Source organism: Lactuca sativa, chromosome 8 (assembly GCF_002870075.4).
Source record: "Lactuca sativa cultivar Salinas chromosome 8, Lsat_Salinas_v11, whole genome shotgun sequence".
NCBI classification, from domain to species: domain Eukaryota; kingdom Viridiplantae; phylum Streptophyta; class Magnoliopsida; order Asterales; family Asteraceae; genus Lactuca; species Lactuca sativa.
The window spans coordinates 127,075,359-127,096,942 of record NC_056630.2 but is presented as its reverse complement, the minus strand read 5'-3'; positions in this window follow the sequence as shown (position 1 = coordinate 127,096,942).

The following is a 21,584-nucleotide window of genomic DNA, read 5'->3' as shown; positions in this document are numbered from 1 at the left end:
ACTTGCCTTAATCTTTATGGGTCAATAAAATTCGAATTTTAACATATATGTGAGTATATTCTTGACCTAACAAAAGATATTTACCAATTACTTAAATAATAATTTCCTTATATGATATTAATTGATTATTTTAATTAAATTGGTGAATTGTTTTGCAAGAAACATTTAAATAAATCAAATATGGATAATTATGAGATTAAATGGTTAATTTAAATTATTTGTTATTTGATCCCTTATGTTTTGAAAAGTTTAAAACTTGTCCTCAAGTTTTGAAATTTAAGTTTTGTGATTAAAAGTTTAATTTGGACAATTTAAATTTCAAACCCTAGAATTTTACAAGTTTAAAATTCAACCCTATACTATTATATGATTACAAGCTTTATACATACATACATATATATATATATATATATATATATATATATATATATATATATATATATATATATATATATATATATATGTATGTATAATTAAAATGCTAGTCTTACCGTTAGTAGGCCTCATTCACGAAGTCGGTCTATAAGGTGGGTATAAGGTTACTGCCTATAAAATGGCGCTTAATGGGTGTACACTCACACCCACCGCTTGCTTGATCGGTGGAGGGTCGTTAGCCGAACGAGTAGGATAGGGCAACCCTATCTCCTCATTAAAAGTATAATATTAAAATACAAAGTAACTACATGTTTTTCAAATTCCCAATCCTAGTTACTTTAGGAAAAGTGAATTGATGCAAACCCATGAAATTACACTTTGCACCCTTGCTAAGAAGTCAGTGGATCGTGTGTGGTTTACCGGCACACTAATTGGTTCTAAGCAAAGGTGGCAAAGGGTGATTCATTGTTTATCATAGTTCGGTGGACTGTGTGTGGTTTACCGGCACATCGAATAGGTGATTGTAACTGTTGGATTAATGTCTAAGTCCATAACTATATTTGGTATGTACTTGACCCGACCCGGCATGGTCCATTTGGGTTGCACTTCACCGACACAATTTATATGGATAATCTTTTGAGAATAGTATGTTTATGATTAATATTAATATATTATAAGTTCTAATATATTAATATGGAATCATATTATTTAATTAGTATTGATCAAGAATTAATTTATAATTAATTAAGTGATCAAAAGGAACTAATTAAATATGGACTCTTATATATATGGAATGGGCCAAGTTCATTTAGGTTGGGCTAAGCTTTCATGGATAGTCCATGGAGTGTTTAACCCATGGATCCTAGGAAATGAAAGGTCATGGGTATTAGGGTTTAACCCTAATCCTCCATACTATATAAAGATGTCTTTGGTTGGTGAAATTGGCGCTAGTGGGGATACACTAAGAGGGCTAGCCGATTTTACTAAGAGAGAACCAAGTATTCATATTCTCTAAAGTCTTCCAAGGTGTCTTGGTGATTTGTGATTCCACTTGAGGCTTCCACACTATTGGGGCTAAGCTCTTAAAGCTTGAAGACATCAAGCTACATCAAAAGGTATGTCCTCTAACTAGTACTTTGTAGATTAAGAACATCATAATATGCTAGTTAGGATTAAAGCCTTGGAAAGTTCTTATTTGCATGTATAATAGAGAAAACATAGATCCAAGGTTTATAGGGTTGCATGTACACCATAGGAGTGTTAGAATGCTCAAAACCCAACAGTGGTATCAGAGCCACGGGTTGTTTTCTGTTATATTGATGCAAATATTTTATTTTCAAAGTTGAAAAAAAAAAACATGAAGTTTGTCAAATTTTAAGATAATTACTTGTTCTTGTGAAAAACTAATTATTTGTAAAATTTGAATAATTTGCTTTATGAGTTGAATTAGGTCAAATTTAATAAAAGATAAAATAATATGGTTATTTTATTAGTTTTAAAAGTTTGATCTAAAGAGTTTTATTTTTTGAAACCTCCATAAGTTATGGATATGAAAAGGTTTTAAAAAAAAATTGATTCAAAGTTTTTTTTGGAGTTACAAAATTTGGTGTTAATGTTTTAAAGGATTCCATAACTTAAGAATAAGTTATGGATCACCAAAAGTTTTTTGTGTTACCTTGTTTTATGAGTGAATTTAGATTAATGAATAAAATTATGTGATAGTTGGTTTTAATCCAAATTAATCTAAGAATTGATTCTAAAATGTGTTTTTGTAACTTGTCCTCAAGTTATATGAAAAGTCACATTTAAGAATCATAAAACTCATAAAAATTGGCAAAGGTTACAAAAATGAAGAGTCTAGTTCTAATTAAATGGTTTTATGACTCCATAACTTGTCCTCAAGTTATGGAGGACCAAGAGTCTCTTCATTTAATAAAATAAAATAAAATAAAAAAAGGTGGAACCTTAATTAATTCCATAAGTTATAAAATAAAGAAAAGTTAATTCTTTTATTAGTTTAAAGTCTTCCATAACTTGTCCTCAAGTTATGGAACTTGAAGAGTTTTTGGATTAAAACTACTTTAAACACATAAGTTATGGAATTAATTAGTTTTGAATAATTTCAAAACTTGCCCTCAAGTTTTGGAATTTGTAAAGTTTTCTCTTATGAATACTTTAATTCCAAGTTAGCCCTTAGAATTTTAAAAGTTAAAATTCAACCCGTATACTTTATAATATTATAAGTTAATAATATATATATATATATATATATATATATATATATATATATATATATATATATATATATGTATAAGAGTAAAGTCAGTCTTACCGCTAGTACGCCTCATTCACGAAGCCGGTCTATAAGGTGGGTATAAGGTTGTTGCCTATAAAATGGCAACTTAATGGGTGTCCACTCTCACCCACCGCTTGCTTGACTGGTGGAGGGTCGTTAGCCGAACGGGTTTGACAGGACTAGAATTCTCCCTTCATTAAAAGTATTAATGATAAATACTAAGTAACTAAACACTTATAAATACCCAATCTTAGTTACTTAGGAAAATGTGAATAAGGTGCTAATCCATGAAATTACACTTTGCACTTTGTTTAAGTCGGTTAGTGGAGCGTGTGTGGTTAACCGGCACACTAACTCGTATTTAACAAGGTAGGCAAAGGGTAACTTAATGTTTATCATAGTATCCGTGGAGCGTGTGTGGTTAACCGGCACATCGATTGAGGGGTAAACACTTAAGGGTACCAAGTAATTTGCATGGTTACTTCACACCTTGTTTTGTGATCCTCGGCATCCCAGTCACAAAACCTGAAGGGCACACTCGAGATTGAAACATGCCATTGAACAGTTCAATGAATCTCAATAGATCTAGGAGTTTCAAAACCAATTAAAACCTAATAATACATTTTGTTTATCTTGGTGGAAATTGGTGAATCGTCATTCACCTACCTTCAAATATTTTATAGCTTGGATTACGGCATACCTCTTCTAAGTTATAAAATAGTTTGTTGGGTCCTAGCCTTAATATTTCATATTGGGTGTTATATTAAGGACTTAAGATCAATTATCTTGAATATCTCCCAAAAGATGTCTGGTTTAGACATTTATGATCTTCCTAAATCTCTTGAAACAAGCTTTCCTAAATGAAGATGATGTCCCATGGGAATCATACTTCTTTCACCTCCTCCAATTATTCTCCCTAACCCACAAGTTCAAGGTCACTCAAGCCCTATTAGCAAGGCAAGGTCTAGGTGTGATCACATCTTGGAGATGTAGTCACATATTGACAAGCCGGGAGAGTTGGGTGTCAAAGTCTTGAGAAAGTTGGTGGTTCAATCACTTTCTAAGTCACATAGTGAGTTCCTTTGGGACACCTATGAAACAGACTATGACAAGACCCTTAATGATCTTATCTATTTGTTAAGATCAACTTCCTTAAAACTTGATGGACACTGACAATAGTGACACAGGAAATCCAGAAAAGCATTCTCTTCCCAATGGTAAAGGGATCGGCCATAGTCAACTCGGTTGACCAAATGGTAAAGAGAAAAGCTAAGTCTGTGATAGTCCCTTGTACCATTATCAAAGGGTCCATATGTTTATATTGCCAAAGGAAGGGGCATTGGTTGCGAAGCTGCCAAATTTACCTTAGGCTGTTAAAGTCAATAAGTTTGACTCTACTTCAGGTAAAGTCCACTATCTAACTCTGTTAAGTTTCTATTCTGAGATTCTTGATACATGATGTGACTAGGTCACATGGTGATGTTTTAAGAATCAAAGAAAAGTAAAGGAACTTAAAGAAAGAATATGCTGAATCTGATCGCGTAGATGGATTTCTATCGCATAGTTTGAAGATCGGATTCTTGAGCTACTTCTTAGGAGTTATGAGATATTGCTTAGGAATAGATAACAACAAGTTTTCATATGGATTGTAAGGATAAGTTTTTCCGCAAAGTTTTAAAATAAAAGAAAATTTTTTGATTTTATTTATTTTAAAATATCCTTACAATGCCATTTGAGGAAAAATTGTTGCTTATATGATTCCATTAATAGCAAGAGTGGAGATATGAAATTGATTCTTTCATTTGTGGTAATGTCTAAATTTACCAAATAAGGAAAGATTTTCATCACCCAAGTTTCAAGTGGACCGGAACTTGGAATCATGGAAGTTGTATAGCATGATGAATGAGAACTTTCAAGTATTGGAAAATTAAGACTAATTACTTATTCACATGGATGTGTGAGTCAAGTAATGGACTAAGGGATCGAGTACATAGTCTTGTGCACTGGTCAAGTCCACCACAAAAGATCGATAAGATTATTCGTCATAATTTACAAAAGCTCAGTAAATATGATTATACTTACAAGCTTAAGTGTAACTCTGAGACATTGGAAAAAGGTTCCAATGTATGACAGAGCGAATAAGAAGAATCAAATTAGGCAGAAGGATAAAAATTTCTCAAATCTGAAAAGATGGGAGAGTACTTTCGTATCAGTTTTGTGATCATCTTAATGATTTAGAGACCTTATCACAATTCATCCTCTAAGAGCCTTCTTATAGCTAAGAAGAGGAACTTGAATTGTTGAAGTGGTTAAATCAAGAAGATGATTCATACTTCGTTCCAAAAACAATTCTTAGAGTTATACTCTAAGATTGTAACTTGAGTGACATGTCTTAAAGAAGGTTTAAAACTCTTGTACATTTGAAATTGGTAAGTTGTGATGTTTTGGATAAAACAAAGACCAACTAAGGCCAATTGTGTGAAGTGTTTGTCTTGATTAGAATCCGCACTATCTCTTGGATGTTTGACAAGGGAGTCTTATATGTCAAGAGGACAGTGGGAGTCTTAAAGGTCTTGAAAGTCTCAAGAACTAATCAAGAATAAACCTGAAGTTCTTCACTAGCACACGACTTGAGGTTTATAACCTATCGTGTTGACATATTCTGTGCCCATTCCAGTTAAAGTTGGCTTTGCATATGAGTTCTTAGAGTTCTCAATTTGTTGCACAACTTCTTGGAAGCAATGGCAGGACCTTGAGCTGCCAGGTGGCAAGAAATTAAGATTGAGTTCAGTCCATATGAGTTTGTATTTGTCATTATCCTTGTCTTATGTCTATGGTTTTGACAATTCACATGGATAAGAACACATACACCATTAAATCTAAGTGTCATAAGGTTTCTCTCCGATTCATGAAAATGATGGTGAGGAAACACTTTCACTAAGTAGATTTTAGCTAGATAGCAATTGTGATATTTGCATTCTCAAAGTCGTTAGTGGAGCGTGTGTGGTTTACCGGCACACTAACCTGGACTTGTGAGAAATGGCAAAAAGGTCTAACCATTATGATTACGGCATACCTCTTCATAATTGCTTAGACGCACAAGTGTGTTATCTAAGGGAAGGTGTATGATTTTGATAAAGTTTTATCAAAACAATCTAGTGTCAGAAATCTGAACTTTGGTAAGAATGTCAGCTGATTTCTGAGTACATGTCAAAGCTAGTGGGAGCATAAGTGTCATGCTAATAATCATCATGTTAGTGGGAGCATGATAATTATGATAAGTATTGCAAGTTAGCAATGTTAATTATAGAAAACAAAAGTTTCAATTGGGAAAGAGTTGTTTTGCTATAATTAAGGGAGAGGAAATTATACTTAATCTCAAATCTATAAGCTTAGATCGTGAGGTTTTAATCATTTAGTCAAGGATATATATATGAATTTCATGTTGGAATGGCTCAACATAAGGAAATTCTGTATATGGGTCCATTATTTGCGTTCTAAAATTCGATTATGATTACGGCATCCCTTTTCATAATCTGAATTATGAGAACTTGGCAAATAGAAATGGAAATGTTATAGCAAAAGACTGGTTTAGTCTTTATGTGAGACATCATGAATCGTGTCCCATATGCTTCGGATATAGGATCGATTACATGTGCTATATTCATCCATTCTAAAATTTTCCAGATGCCTGGGGCATTAAGAAGGGAAAAGGTTTAGAACTGGATATGACTAAAAGGATTAAACAATTGTCGAGGACAATCTAAGGTTTACTAAAGATTGGTTGCTCAAGGACAGTTGGAAGTATAGTGATAATTCTGGAAGGACCATATTGACATAGTCTGTAAGGAGGCAACTCTTGTTCAGAAGTGATAGTCAAAATGGAATCTGGAAATGTTTCAAAGTTAGAATTTTCAATATGTTTAAGATTAGGAAACTTAATGCAAGCAGGATGTTTCCAAGGAGCTGATCTCCTTTGGAATACTCTGTAATGGTTGTTGTCAAGTCTTTATGACTTTGTAGATAATCATTACAAGAGGATCAATGCATATAAGTTTAGAATCTAACAGATTTCAGTAAATGGCATGAATTTGGAATTCTTGCATTTGCAGTAAGGATTTGGGAGTGTGAAAAGAGAATCATTGAAGTTATGTTCAATTGATCTAGTTCACAAAGTAAAGATCATAGACAAACATAGTATGCATACTTGGTGTATGGCATGACTAGTGTTTAGAAAACATAGTGCATGCTTGGATCATGGGACAACTATTGTTTTAAATTCAAGAATAAAGTTGATAGCTGAAACAGTATACAATGAATAATGTGTAATCATATGGTGATAAATAAAAGGTGTTTTATTTATGTTCAAAGGGTTGATACCATACTGGATTCAATTATTATTCTGTTTCATTTTGCATGTTTTGACTTCCCGAATAAACTAGGTTATTCTTCCGGAATGACTAAGTTATTCAAACCATCCACAGTCAGTCATATGTTGGAAGTAGATATGAATTAAGACTGTCATGGGTTGGCTTGTAGAGGTCTAAGGTGTTGGACAAAGGACTACAACACTCATGAGTGCTCATAAGTTCTGAGTATTGGATTCAACCCGCGCTCATTGGAATCACTTCATGGATTTTATCACGAGTGATCATGAGACGATAATATCTTATATTCTTCAAACCTAGAGATATGAGTTGTTACTATGAGTTGGTTGTACATTGATTGCACAAAAATGCATTTGGTAACTCGGTGCTATAAAACGTGCCTTTGTGTATGATTCAACAAGTAGTAGAACAAGCCATATGAGTCGAAGTTTATCCATTCCTTTTACCTTCGGGATAAAAGCGATATCTGTGGGCCCCTCGATGATTTGATGATGAAAAATGGAAGTGCTCGGCCGGGCCAGGACTGATTTGATTTGTTCAATTAGTCAGTCGTCATAAATCGGAAATCGGGAAACAACAAATGGACAGAGAGAATGATTATAATCCATGTCTCAGTCCATATGATATCTAGAATGGAGGAATATATGATCCCTTATCTAATGGACAAGTTCGTTGACAAGATCAGAGTTCGACAGCAGCTTTAAGAGCTACGATTGCCAGTTAGGTTTGAAGTCATACACAATAATAGTTTTAGACTTATCCAAGTGGGAGACTGTTGGATTAATGTCTAAGTCCATAACTATATTTGGTATGTACTTGACCCGACCCGGCATGGTCCATTTGGGTTGCACTTCACCGACACAATTTATATGGATAATCTTTTGAGAATAGTATGTTTATGATTAATATTAATATATTATAAGTTCTAATATATTAATATGGAATCATATTATTTAATTAGTATTGATCAAGAATTAATTTATAATTAATTAAGTGACCAAAAGGAACTAATTAAATATGGACTCTTATATATATGGAATGGGCCAAGTTCATTTAGGTTGGGCTAAGCTTTCATGGATAGTCCATGGAGTGTTTAACCCATGGATCCTAGGAAATGAAAGGTCATGGGTATTAGGGTTTAACCCTAATCCTCCATACTATATAAAGATGTCTTTGGTTGGTGAAATTGGCGCTAGTGGGGATACACTAAGAGGGCTAGCCGATTTTACTAAGAGAGAACCAAGTATTCATATTCTCTAAAGTCTTCCAAGGTGTCTTGGTGATTTGTGATTCCACTTGAGGCTTCCACACTATTGGAGCTAAGCTCTTAAAGCTTGAAGACATCAAGCTACATCAAAAGGTATGTCCTCTAACTAGTACTTTGTAGATTAAGAACATCATAATATGCTAGTTAGGATTAAAGCCTTGGAAAGTTCTTATTTGTATGTATAATAGAGAAAACATAGATCCAAGGTTTATAGGGTTGCATGTACACCATAGGAGTGTTAGAATGCTCAAAACCCAACAGTAACAATGAAGGCACCGTGTAGATTTGCATGGTTATTCACACCCACTTTGTGATCCTCAGTATCCCAGTCACAAACGAGAGGGGCATATCGAGATTTAAACATGCCATTGTAAATTTCAATGAATCTCACCGAAATCTAGGAATTCTAAATGCATTTAAAACTTAAGGTTATCTTTTCATGGTGGAGAATTAGTGAATCGTAATTCACTTACCTTCAAATTGTTTGCACGTTGGATTATGGCATCCCTTTTCTAATGTGTAAATAAGGTTGTTGGATCCTAGCCCTAATTTTTCATATTGGGTGATAATTAGGGATTCAATTCTAATCAAACTTTGTCCTTTTCTACTAGTAGATGTCGTTGCTGCTAGCTCGTTCATGTTAATGAGCCTTTGACAAAAGGTGACTTTCGATGGAACGAACTTTAGCGAATGGATAAGATACATTCGCACGATTGCTCGCTACGAGGACAAGGAGTATGTCCTTGACGAGAAGCTTGAAAAGATCAATCCAGAAATCACTACTCCGGCTGAAATGACTGCTTTTGAGACTCATGAGCGTGATGCAACGAAAGTTCATTGCATCATGATAGCCACAATGAACGCCGAATTCCAAAACTCCTATGAGGACATGTATCCGTACGAGATGCATGAAGACCTATTGGAGAGATACCATCAAAACGCGAGGCAACAACATTACGAGATCTTCACTAACATGATCACTGCTAAAATGGGAAATGGAGAATCTCTAACCGTACATTTGCAAAAGATGCAAAGGTATGTCGATTGTCTTTGCAAGTTGAATGTCGACTTTGGGGAAGATTTGGCTATCGACATGGTACTTCACTCCTTGCCTCCGTGTTACAACCAATTTAGGATGACCTACCACATGAACAAGGAAGAGGTCACCCTAAGCAAGCTCCAAGGGCTCCTAAGGGTTGTTGAGAGCAACCTTAAGGACAAGTCTATTGCACAAACTCCCAATCCACCCGCTGCTCCTGTTTTGGCTATAGGGCAGGGAAGGGGCAAAAAAAGAGGAAGGCTCTGTCAAAGAGCCACCGCAAGGGAAAGTCCCAAGATGGTTCCTCTTCTAGTGGGACCAAGGTTGATCCTGCTAAACCCAACCCTAACCCGAAGGAGGCATAGTGCCACCATTGCCACAAAATAGGGCATTGGAAGAGAAGCTGCCCAGAATATCTGCAAGCCATCAAGGATGGAAAGATCAAGCCGTCTTTTGCAGGTATTTAAACAATTAAATCTAATGATTCATCTCATGCTATTTCTTGGGTTCTTGATACCGGGTGTGGTTACCACATTTGTTCTGAATTGCATGGACTAAGAAGAAATAGGGATGTGGAGCTTGGAAGAATAAATCTAATCATGGGAAACAGAAGATCATCGCCTGTTACCAAGATTGGAGTGTATTCTTTAGTGCTTAGTAATGGATTAAGTTTAGATTTGAATAATTGTTGCTACTCGCCAGATATGGCAAGAAACATCATTTCATTTCATGGTTTGTTTAGACAAGGATTTAGATATTCGTTTAATAATGAGAATGGTTCGATTTATGCTTATCTAAATGGTGTTTTATATTTTGAAGAAATGCCTTGTAATGGAATTTATGAGACTGTTATGATTGTAGATAACTTAGGAAATGATGTTTTATGCATGGATTCTTGCAATGATATGGATAAAGTATGTTTGTGGCATTGTCGTCTTGGACATGTCAACAAGAAGCGCATAGCCCAGCTCCAAAAGGATAGAGTGTTGGTGTCATTCGACCTTAGGGAAGATGACACGTGTGAGTCTTGTTTGCTTAGAAAGATGACCAAGTCACCCTTCACTGGTACTTGTGAAAGGGGTGAGGGTTTATTGGATCTCATACATACCGATGTATGTGGACCCTTTAGATCCACCACAAAGGATCCGAACCGCTTGTATGTGACTTTCACCAATGATTATAGTAGATATGGGTATATTTACTTAATCAAGCACAAGTCAGAGACGTTTGAAAAGTTCAAAGAATTCAAACATGAAGTGGAGAATCAATTGGGCAGGAAAATCAAGATGCTTCGATCCGATCGAGGAGGAGAGTACCTAAGTCTTGAATTCCACGACTATCTCAAAGAATGCAGAATAGTTTCGCAGTTGATGCCACCTAGGACACCGCAGTTGAATGGTGTGGTAGAAAGGCGTAATCGAACCTTGTTAGACATGGTTCGTTCTATGATGAATCATGCTTCACTACCTATCTCATTTTGGGGATATGCCTTAGAGACTGCCGCCCATATCCTTAACCAAGTCCCTACTAAGAAGGTTGCCAAAACACCTCACGAGATGTGGACAGGGAAAGCTCCCTTATTGACACAGATCAAGGTTTGGGGTTGCGAGGCTTTCGTAAGACGAGATACTCATGACAAGCTCGAACCTCGTAGTGAGAGATGTATTTTCATCGGCTACCCGCAGAACTCCTTTGGATATCTCTTCTATAGACCGAATGACAATGTTGTCTTCGTTGCGAGGAGAGGGGTTTTCCAAGGGCGAGAACTCATTAGCCAAGGAGACAGTGGGAGGCAAATCGAACTTGAAGAGATTCAAGAGTCAAGTGATGAAGGAACCTCTACCGATGGCACTCAACCCGAGGAGGAAACTCCGGTTGAACCAATTGACGAGTCCTTACCTCTTAGATGCTCCGAAAGAGATAGATTTCAACCCTAGTCTTATGGTTTTCATATTACTACCGAAGGGGACACGTATATTAGTGATGGTACACTAATAAATCTAGATGAACTTAATAGCTATAAGGAAGCCATGGCAGGCCTGGAGTCTGCAAAATGGAAAGAGGCAATGGACAGCGAGATGCAATCCATGTATGACAACCAAGTTTGGAATTTGGTTGATAATGTGACCGGATGTAAGACCGTTGGGTGCAAATGGATCTTCAAGAAGAAGACCGATGTGGATGGGAATGTACACACATATAAGGCGCAATTGGTTGCAAAGGGCTTTACTCAAACTCCCGGAGTTAACTATGATGAGACCTTCTCACCAGTTGCGAAAATAAAGTCTATTAGGGTGATGCTAGCCATAGCTGCATTTCATGATTATGAGATATGGCAGATGGATGTCAAGACCGTTTTCCTTAATGGGAAGTTGGCTGAGGATGTTTACATGGCTCAGCCAGAGGGTTTTGTCGATACGAAGCACCCAAATAGAGTGTGCAAGCTTGAGAAGTCCATTTATGGACTTAAGCAAGCATCTCGCAGATGGAATCTTTGCTTCGATGAGAAAGTCAAAAAGTTTGGATTTGTACGAAGCGAAGATGAATCATGTGTATATGTCAAAGCCAGTAGGAGTATAATTAGCTTCCTCGTTTTGTATGTCGATAACATACTACTCATAGGAAACGACGTCCCGACACTGCAGGAGGTTAAGTCCTGGCTCGGGAAGTGCTTCGCTATGAAGGACCTCGGAGACGCTTCCTATATCTTGGGAATAAGGATAGTGAGAGAACGAAGTAAGATACTAATAGGACTTAGTCAGAACACTTACTTAGATAAAGTACTGAAACGTTTTAGTATGGAGAATTCGAAGAAGGGAGAATTACCGATACAAAGTAATGCCAAGTTGAGTAAGACTCAAAGTTCAAGTACCGAGGCCGAGATAGCAGAGATGAGCCGAGTACCTTATGCTTCCGCAGTTGGCTCAATCATGTATGCTATGACCTGTACTCGCCCTGATGTAGCCTTTGCTTTGAGCATGGTCAGTAGATATCAAGGGAACCCTGGCAGAGCCCATTTGATTGCGGTCAAGAATATCCTTAAGTACCTTCGGAGGACCAATGAATGGTTTTTAGTCCTCGGAAGGAGTGATGACTTAAAGGTGCGAGGGTATAGTGACGCCAGCTTCCAGACCGATAGGGACAACTACCTCCAGCCAACTTTTCCTTATTTACTAAAAGTTGATTTTAAAATATCTTTTCAATTTACCAAACAACTTTTAGTGATTTTTAACTTTTTGAAGAAGTTAAAAGTCAAAAAGAAGATTAAAAACCAATCCCAAACACCCTCTTAATAAAAGCATTTAGTTACGTTATAATATTCATCATACTTTTAATGAGAATTTATGAGTCCTTATCTTACCCGTTCGGCTAACGACCCTCCACCGATCAAAGAAGCGGTGGGTGAGAGTGGACACCCATTAAGTTGCAATTTTATAGGCAGCAACCTTATACCCCCTTATAGACCGGCTTTGTGAATGAGGCGTACTAGTGGTAAGACGACTTGATGTTATACATATATATATATATATATATATATATATATATATATATATATATATATATATATATATATTATTGAGTTATAATATAAAGTATAAGGATTGAATTTTAACTTTTAAAATTCTAAGGGTTCGAACTAAAGTTTATTAAGTGATTTTACATGTTCCAAAACTTGAAAGCAAGTTTTGTAAGTTTACAAAACCTTTCATATTCATAACTTATGACTTATTAAAATGAAGACTCGTCATTTTATAACTTATGTGTTCTTTTAATGGCTTTTAACACAAAGAGACTTTTGGTTATCCATAACTTGAGGACAAGTTATGGACTCCATTAAAACAGATAAAGATCATGAATTAATCAAACAAACAAGTAATTCCTATGATCTATCAAGAACTCATAAGAACATGAATATTCATATCAACATTTCAAGAACATATGAACACATATAATCATGAAAAATTGATATTAGCCATTGTAAATGGATTAGAACAGCCATTACACCATCTAAAACAAGTTTTATAACACCAAAACAGTTTAGGGTAATGTTTCTAGTCCATTTCCAACAGCCAAGCTCCAAAAACTATTCACTGGATGACAAACTCGGCGAGTTCAACTGGGAACTCGGCGAGTTTTTGGCCAGAACTCGTCGAATTTTCTTGTCTGTATAGTTTTTGGCTTTTGAAAAACAAGTTTGCATCAAGTATTCAACAAACAAGCCTAGGCTCTGATACCACTGATGGGTTTTGAGCATTCTAACACTTCCTAAGTGTACATGCTGTTAGGTTTTATACAAACAATCCTATGTGTGCATGCAACCCTAGTTGGATCTATGTTTTCACTATAAGACATACAACTTTATGAACACAAAATAAAACCCTGGCATGCTTCTATAATTTTTCGAAAATTACATAGAAGTGTAGTAAACATACCTTTGTTGTTATATAGCAATAACAACTAGTTTCCTTGATCTCTTGAACTCTCTTGAACTCTTGAAAGCAAGCACCACAATTGTAGTGCCTCTAATGGCTCACAAACACCTTGAAGCAAGAAGGCAACAAAGAGAGAGAAGGGAATGATGCTAATTTCGGCCCTAGGGTTTCCTTGGAATCAAGTGGCCTCAAATTGAAGCATAGGGCATGTATTTATACTATAGGGTGCTAGGGTTTCAGTCAAAACCCTAATGGACAGCTTAGCCACCAAGCAGCCCAAGGAACCTTATGGAATGAGGCCTTTGGACGAAAATATGATGATCCTTCATCATAATTTAGTTCCCCCTTAGTCCATTAGGTTTCCTAGCCCAAAACTTAACTATCACACATTTGACAGTTTATACCCTTTTATTTAATTAATCTCTTTTAGTCACCAAATTAATTCCTAATTAATTTATGACTAATACTAATTAAATAAATATGATTTCTCCTTTAATATATTATTCTTATAATATATTAATAAATCATAATATCTCCTCTCTCATATCAAATTACCTTGTCAAGTTGCTTTGGTGAAGGCAACCCAAAAGGACCATGCACACTCGGGTCAAGTATATACCAAATATGGTTACTGACTTAGACACTAATCCAACACATGCAACCCTAATAAACCTTGGATCTATGTTTGTCTAAATACATGCAAAATTTGGTTTCCAAGGTTCATAAACCTATCTAGCATACATGGGAACATTAATCCTAAAAGGATTGCTAGAAATACATACCTTGTTGATGAGAATTAAATTCTAGATCGATTAGATCTTTCACAGGTATGATTATGAAAATCCAACAAGAGGAAAACAGTAAAAGAATGAACACATAATGGAATCAAATGTATGCTTATGATTCAATAAATTCACGCCTCAGCAGAGCTCGATGAAGAACTTCCGTTGTAGAGGCGAGCTAGGGTTTACAAAACTAAGAGAAAAATAATAAAAGCGATAACTTCTAAGACTGCATGCATGCAGCTTATATACTAAACCCTAGAACAAAAACATGCACGGTTGGACAGGCCCAATACCGGCAATCAAAACTGGGCTAAGGACCGAGCCCATGACGCAATCTAATAATACCAACAATCTCCCCCTTTGCGTCAAATGAGGCGAGAGATCATTTCTTCTATGTTGGCTTCACGGTCTTTATTACTTTGAACAAACGAGGAATTATTGCGAGAAGTGTCTGCTGAAACTGGATATACCACCTCAGCATGTCAGTGAACAACTTCTTGTCAGCTGCACTGTTCTGCTCACACCTCTGAATGATCTCTAAAATATGCTCCAAGCAAGACGTTGAGAAGAGGTGTTTGTCAACGAGAGCAAACAGGCATTTCTGACCTTCGCCTCTGATGAACATAACAGTGTGGTACTTTGAATCTATCTTCCCCTTGACCATAGTGTTGCCATTGCCTGCTCTGCCCATAGTCTTGATCGTAGTTCGCTTGTGAATGGTAGAGGCAATCTCCTGGTCCATCTTCGCTACCTCGTGAATGTAGCACACAAGCATTCGGTTGACATGATCAATTATTGGCTGGTACTCCTATGGATTTGACAGAAGAGTGTTGTTGAGGAGTATCCAGTCATGGGGATTAAGGTTCGGTAGATCAGCAAGGGTGAAGTTGTGAACTGAGCCTTCAGTTCCTCGAGTCACTTTGAATTTGACATTAATGAACTTCCCCGCTGAGTAGGGCTTCAGAACCTTGACAGTGGTAATTTTCTTGGAACTCCAGGTCAAGTACTGGGGTTGAGCATACTCCAAGTAAAACTCCAGCAGATCCCAATCAACCTTCGGGTCTGGGGAAGGAATAGCAGCAGTCGAATTGAAGCAATGGAAGATAAATGCCTTTCGTGTGATTGGCGTATTGAACAGTGCATCCTTGGACTTTTCGAGCCCAAAGGACATTACTAGCTCAAGCCAAAGAATGCTTGGCTCATCGATTGTGCATCTTTGAAGCAAATCTATAGTCCAGACAGGAAACATGGACTTTTTCTTCTCTAGGAGCTCTGCCTCCTTTCACTTATGCTCGAGCTCAGCTTTTTGTTTCTTGTAGTTTTCTTCCATTTCCTTTTCAGAGGGCTTTACCTTCTGAAAGGGATTCTTAGGATTCTCCACATAGAAATCATCCTCATTGTCTGTGTCATCCTCGCCAATCTTCTTCTTCTTTTTCACCTTGTTACTGACCGAAGCTTCATTACCCTTCGGTTCAGTATATGGTTTCGGTATAGAAGGAGGTTGAGTTGTCACCTTCTCTCCCCCTTGTTTCGACTGGACACCAGTCACCGGAACACCCTCGATACGACTAAGGATGTCCAATGCTGGTCTTAGCTTGTCAGCCACATGGCGCCGGATAGTTATGGTGATGATAGGATCATGAGCTTCAAGGAGATGAACGAGGATGGAGTGAACATCAGCAGCAAAACTCCGAATGACCTCCCTTTCTGACTTTAGGTCGTTGACCTCAGCAGTAGCAGTACGCAGCTTGTAGTTTTGCATTTTTATCTATGAGGTGCGCCTGTCTAGCTCATCCATGATATGATTCTCAACAGCTAACTCAGCCTCCAGTTGAGTCAATCGGTCATTGACATTAGCATGTAAAGTTTCGTTGGCTGCTTCAGTGGCCTGGCGTGCAGCTTCAAGGTTGGAACATTCAGACTGAAGGGACCGTTGAAGGTTCTCCACTGAAGCGTTGATGGTTTGAGCATTCTTCGTAGCAGCAGCTTGCAAGGAATCCAGAAACAGGTGAGCTTCAAAAACTAGTTTATCGACTTTTTTGGTCGCCTCCTTGCACTCCTTAGTAGAAGCATCAACAGCAAGTGAGGCTTGTTGACACTGTGAAGTAGAGGCTTCAATGGCTCTAGCTACAGCAAAGAGAGTGGCACTATGTTCTGTAACAACAGAGGAGAACAAGGCCTTTAATGCAGCTTCAGAGTAAGCTCCGGAGGAAGAGGATAAGAGTAGTTGATCAAGCTTTTCATTTACTGCCTTGAGATGACATGTTCTTTATATAGTGTTGACACATCTAGGGTTACACCATGTAATCCCTAATGTGTCATGGCTCTTCATTTCCATGACCCATGGGTTTGTAACTCCCATTGAGCATCCATGGAGCATCCTATGGGTTTAACCCAACTTGATAATACATGGAGCCTCTTAGCCCACTATAGAAGTTATGGATAATTTACATAATCAACCCATATATTTAATTAGTTATCTTTTGATCACTTAATTAATTTTGAATTAATTCTTGATGAAACTAATTAACATAATACTATTAATATATTAGAACTTATAATATATTAATAAACCACAAGTTTTATTTCTTTCATTTAGTCTATCCAATTGCATGGTGTCATGCAACCCAAATAGACCATGCTGGGTCGGGTCGAGTACACAAATTAGGATATGGTTTTTCATAATCATTAAGATGATCATAAAACACGATACTCAAGTACTCTCCCATCTTTTTAGATTGGAGAAACTTTTATCTTTCTGTCGACTTTGATTCTTCTTATTTGTTCTGCTATACATTGAGACTTTTCAATGACTCAGAATTATACTTAATCTTGTAAGCATAACCATATTTACTAACTTTAGTAAACCATAAAGAATAGTTTTATCGTTCTTTATGGTGGACCTCACCAGTGCACAAACAAATTTACCCGATCCCCTAGTCTTTCTGTAACGCCCTGTTCTAGAATATTCATTTATGAAGTTCGGAGGCCAAGGCCAGAGGCGTTTTAGTCCTTTATGAAATTTAGAGGTATTATTTGAGAAGGTTCTGAGCCGGGGCATGTTGTTAGAAGCGTAGGGCTTCTCTCCACCTTTCCGTGGATATAAAGTTCATCAGAAACGGATTTAGAATGAAGGAGTTATGAAAGTTTGAATATTTGGCAATAACGGCCCTTATGGAGAAAAGTTCGCATGGAAGGCCATGCATGCATGTTTGGAACATGTGTGGGTACGCCCAGCGTAATCTAGGTTACGCCCAGTGTAATGGGGCAACTTGGTCACGGATGTTCAAGGCGTACGCCCAGCTTACGTGGAGGTACGCCCAGCATACGCTAAAAGTCATGAAACCCTAAGTTTTGGGTTGAGCACTATATAAAGGACATGTTGGCTTCAACCCTAGCCCATTTCAGCCTCCCCAACCTCAGAAGAAACCCTAGAATGTACCTACCCTAATTTTGTGAGATCTTGACCTTGGAGAACCCATTTTGGTGGTTTAAAACTTAGAAGAGAAAAGAATAAGGTTGTCAAGGAGGAACCTTGGAGGCTAGAGCTTGTAGATCTGGGATAAGTGCTTCATTTCGGACCTCTTCAAGGTAAAAAGTTTTGAGCTTGATGATTCATCTCTTAGATCTCCTTTAGTTCAAGTTTATGGACTTTTTGGTCCCAAGATTGGGTCTTTGAGACTTAAGCACGTTTCTAAGACCAGGGTTGCCTCCTTTAGTGTCGTATGAGTCCGATAAGCAGTAAAGTTCCATCCTTTATGGTCCTATCAAGTCCATGCATGAGATCTAGTCCCCTTTATGGAAGTAGAAGACTATTTTGGGAGTTTGAGTTGGTTTGGGCCATATAAAGTCACCAAGTCAGTGACTTTATGTCTTAAGACAAGGAATAAGGTTTGGATCTGAGTTTATTTCTTCTAAATCGAGGTATTAAGCACTTGATAGAAAGTTGGCTTATCAGGGTATTATGCTAAGCGTACGTGCAGGTACGCCCAACGTACGCGTCGTCAATCCTGTATGCTAAGCGTACATTAGAGTACGCCCCACGTAATTTTGCCATATGGGTTTTGAGCATTTAGGCCTCGGTGTGGGCTATGTTTTGGACTATAGGTCCTTGGGCCAATAGTGGTCTTGGGAAGCCTACCTAGTGTTGGACCTTTTTATATTAGGTTTTGGCCCCTAGTTGTGGACCATTATGGGGTAGGGGTAAAATGGTCACTTTACCCTGAGAGTGACTATGATATTGTGCTAAGTGATATTATGATCTTGGTAGCTTAGGGAGCTGAAGAAGCAACAATCGGGGAAGTTCCATTTAGCAGCAGATGGCTATCAGCAAAGTTCAGTAGTACAGGTGAGTTTCGCTTTGTGTGAATGGGCCTAAGGCCACAATGCCGGCCCATGTAGATATGAGTAGGAAGACCCAGGGGTTAGCCCTAGGCACTGTATGCCAGTATGATATTTCGGACCAAGGTCCATTGATAGCGGGCGGGTGCCCATGAAATGGTTTGCATGATAGAGTATACTTGGTGTCTGTGTGATACTTGTATGTGCCTGGTAGGGAGGTGAGTGTGGGCGAGGTCTCGTATCTCACCAATACCACAGTGTGGATGGTGTTCCACATCTCATTAGCAGCAGAACAGGGGCGAGGCCCAAGTTAGGGAAAGAGTGAGTGTGGGCTGGGCCCGTATCTCACTATCAGTATTAGCATGGACAGGGTTCCATGACTCATCAGTAACAGGACAAGGGCGAGGCCCAAGATAGGCAAGGCCTCAGGACAGGATTCATTAGTATATGTTAGCTTATTCGTTGTGATATGTTTATGTGTTAGTATATGTTAGTGGGCGAGGCCCAATGACAGGCGAGGCCTAAAGGAAACTGATCTATATCCGAGCGGGGCTCGAAGCCAGGCGGGGCCTGGAGCGGCAGGGTCGTTGTAGCGGGCGAGGCCCGAAATAGCGGGCGTGGCCCAGTATATTCTGTATGTGTTTATGCAGGTTATGCGCTAGGTTGGGGAACTCACTAAGCTTCGTTCTTACGGTTTTCAGTTTTGGTTTCAGGTACTTCCGGTAGCGGAGGGAAGAGCTCGGGGTGATCGCATGGCACACACCATTGATTAGTCAGCCTGGGATGTTTTACTCTAATAATGAAAATATGTTTTGGAAATGATACTCTAAATTCATGTTATGACTTATGATATGTTTTATGAATATGGCTTTGGTAATGATTTAAAGAAAAATTTTTGGTACGGATTTTTGGTACGTTACAAGTTGGTATTAGAGCCTTTGTTTAAGGGATTCAGACATACCCCCGGGATTGTCTGAACTCAAACTAAGGGATTGGTATAAAGGTTTCCAAAAGGAAAAAATAGTTTTGTAAAAAGAGTTTTGAGAAAGAAAATAGTTTTAGTAAAGCAAAAGAATTCAGAAAGAAAAGAATTTTGATAAGAGAAAAAGGTGTGGTGCATGCAATCAGCCGAGCTCAAGTAAGTACCCCAAAATACCCATACAAGTTTATGTTATGATTATCAGTTAGTAGAACAGCATGCTAGATTAGAACTAAGGATCTAGGGAGAATGCCTTATGTGCCTATTATATGTGCTTTGAGCTGCATGATAATGCTGATTAGACAGTAGTAGGATAGCCTGTTTAGGTTATGCCTGAGTTTATGAGCTTATGTCGCATGCTAGTGCAGATTCTTGATATGAGATTATGATTGTTGAGTATGTTATGGTTAGGTTTTTCCCTTGTCCGAATGCTGCTTGCTTTGTACATTGTGGGATTCTGAGTGATGGGATTTAGTTATTAGGTGAATACGTCACATCACGTGTGATCAGGGTTGACTAACCTCAGAGTGCTGGATTTGGCCCTATTGTGCAGCTCTCGTTTGAGTCTAACTGTTGTAGGGACGAGTCTTTTACTCAAAGGATTATTTGAGCCTCGTCACATGTGATGGTATTCAGGTGATGGCTAATTGGCAACACAAGGAGGCCTTCAACAACTGAGGACTGGTTTGAGTTGAGTCAGAGGTTTCCCTAGGGTAAGCCTAGGATGAGATAGTGCTGGGAGCAATAATAGTAGAAAAGGAGGACCTGGTGAGTCGAAGCAGTTCTTGAGGAAAGTACAGATAGATGTGGAAGGTAGTATGGGCCCTTACTACTGAAAGCATAGGATTCGTACTCGATTCGGGAAAGGTCGAGATGAGACCGAGAATCTTGTAGTGTGTGCGTATGATCCCTCAGTAGTGATGAGTAATCTGATAGTTATTGTGATCTGTTTTCAACATGGTGACATTGCGAGAGAGACCAGTAGGCGAATTAGGCGCTAGAGAGGGATCAGGCTCGGGTTCAGGGGCCGAGTAGCTCGAGGAGCGGATGAGGGAGTTGATATCAGCTGAGGTTGCGTGCACTATCTTAGATCAGACTCCTGTGATCTTTGGCACGGTCAAGGAGGGTATACTGGAGATCTTGGATGAGAGGCTGGGAGCCTTTCGTACCGAGGTAATGGCTTTGATGGGAGCGCGTACTATGACATTTTGAGAGTTTAGAGCTTGCGGAGCGCCAGATTATCATGGGGCTAGGGACCCCATCACTAGCAGCATGTGGTTGGCCGATGTTGCCAACACATTCCGTATGATTCGGTGTCTTGAGGGGGACAAGGTCAGACTCGCCTCCTGTCTTCTGAAGGACAGAGTGAGGGATTGGTGGGAGGAGGTTGGTCACGCCATCGGTGATGATGTCGCGTTGGACGCGATGACATGGAGCGATTTCTCAGCCAGGTTTAGGGCTGAGTTTTCGCCGATTATTGAGGTGCAGCAGCTGGCACGGGAGTTTCAGGATTTGACACTGACTACTAAGACTGTGGCGGAGATCATCGCCAAGTTCAGGGAGAGGGCCCTTCTTGTTCCGCAGTATGTCGTGGACGAGGAGATGAAGAAGGCCCGATATCACGAGATGTTGAGGGTTGACATCAGGGAGTTCGTGAGGAGGTCCGGCTGTAAGACGCTGG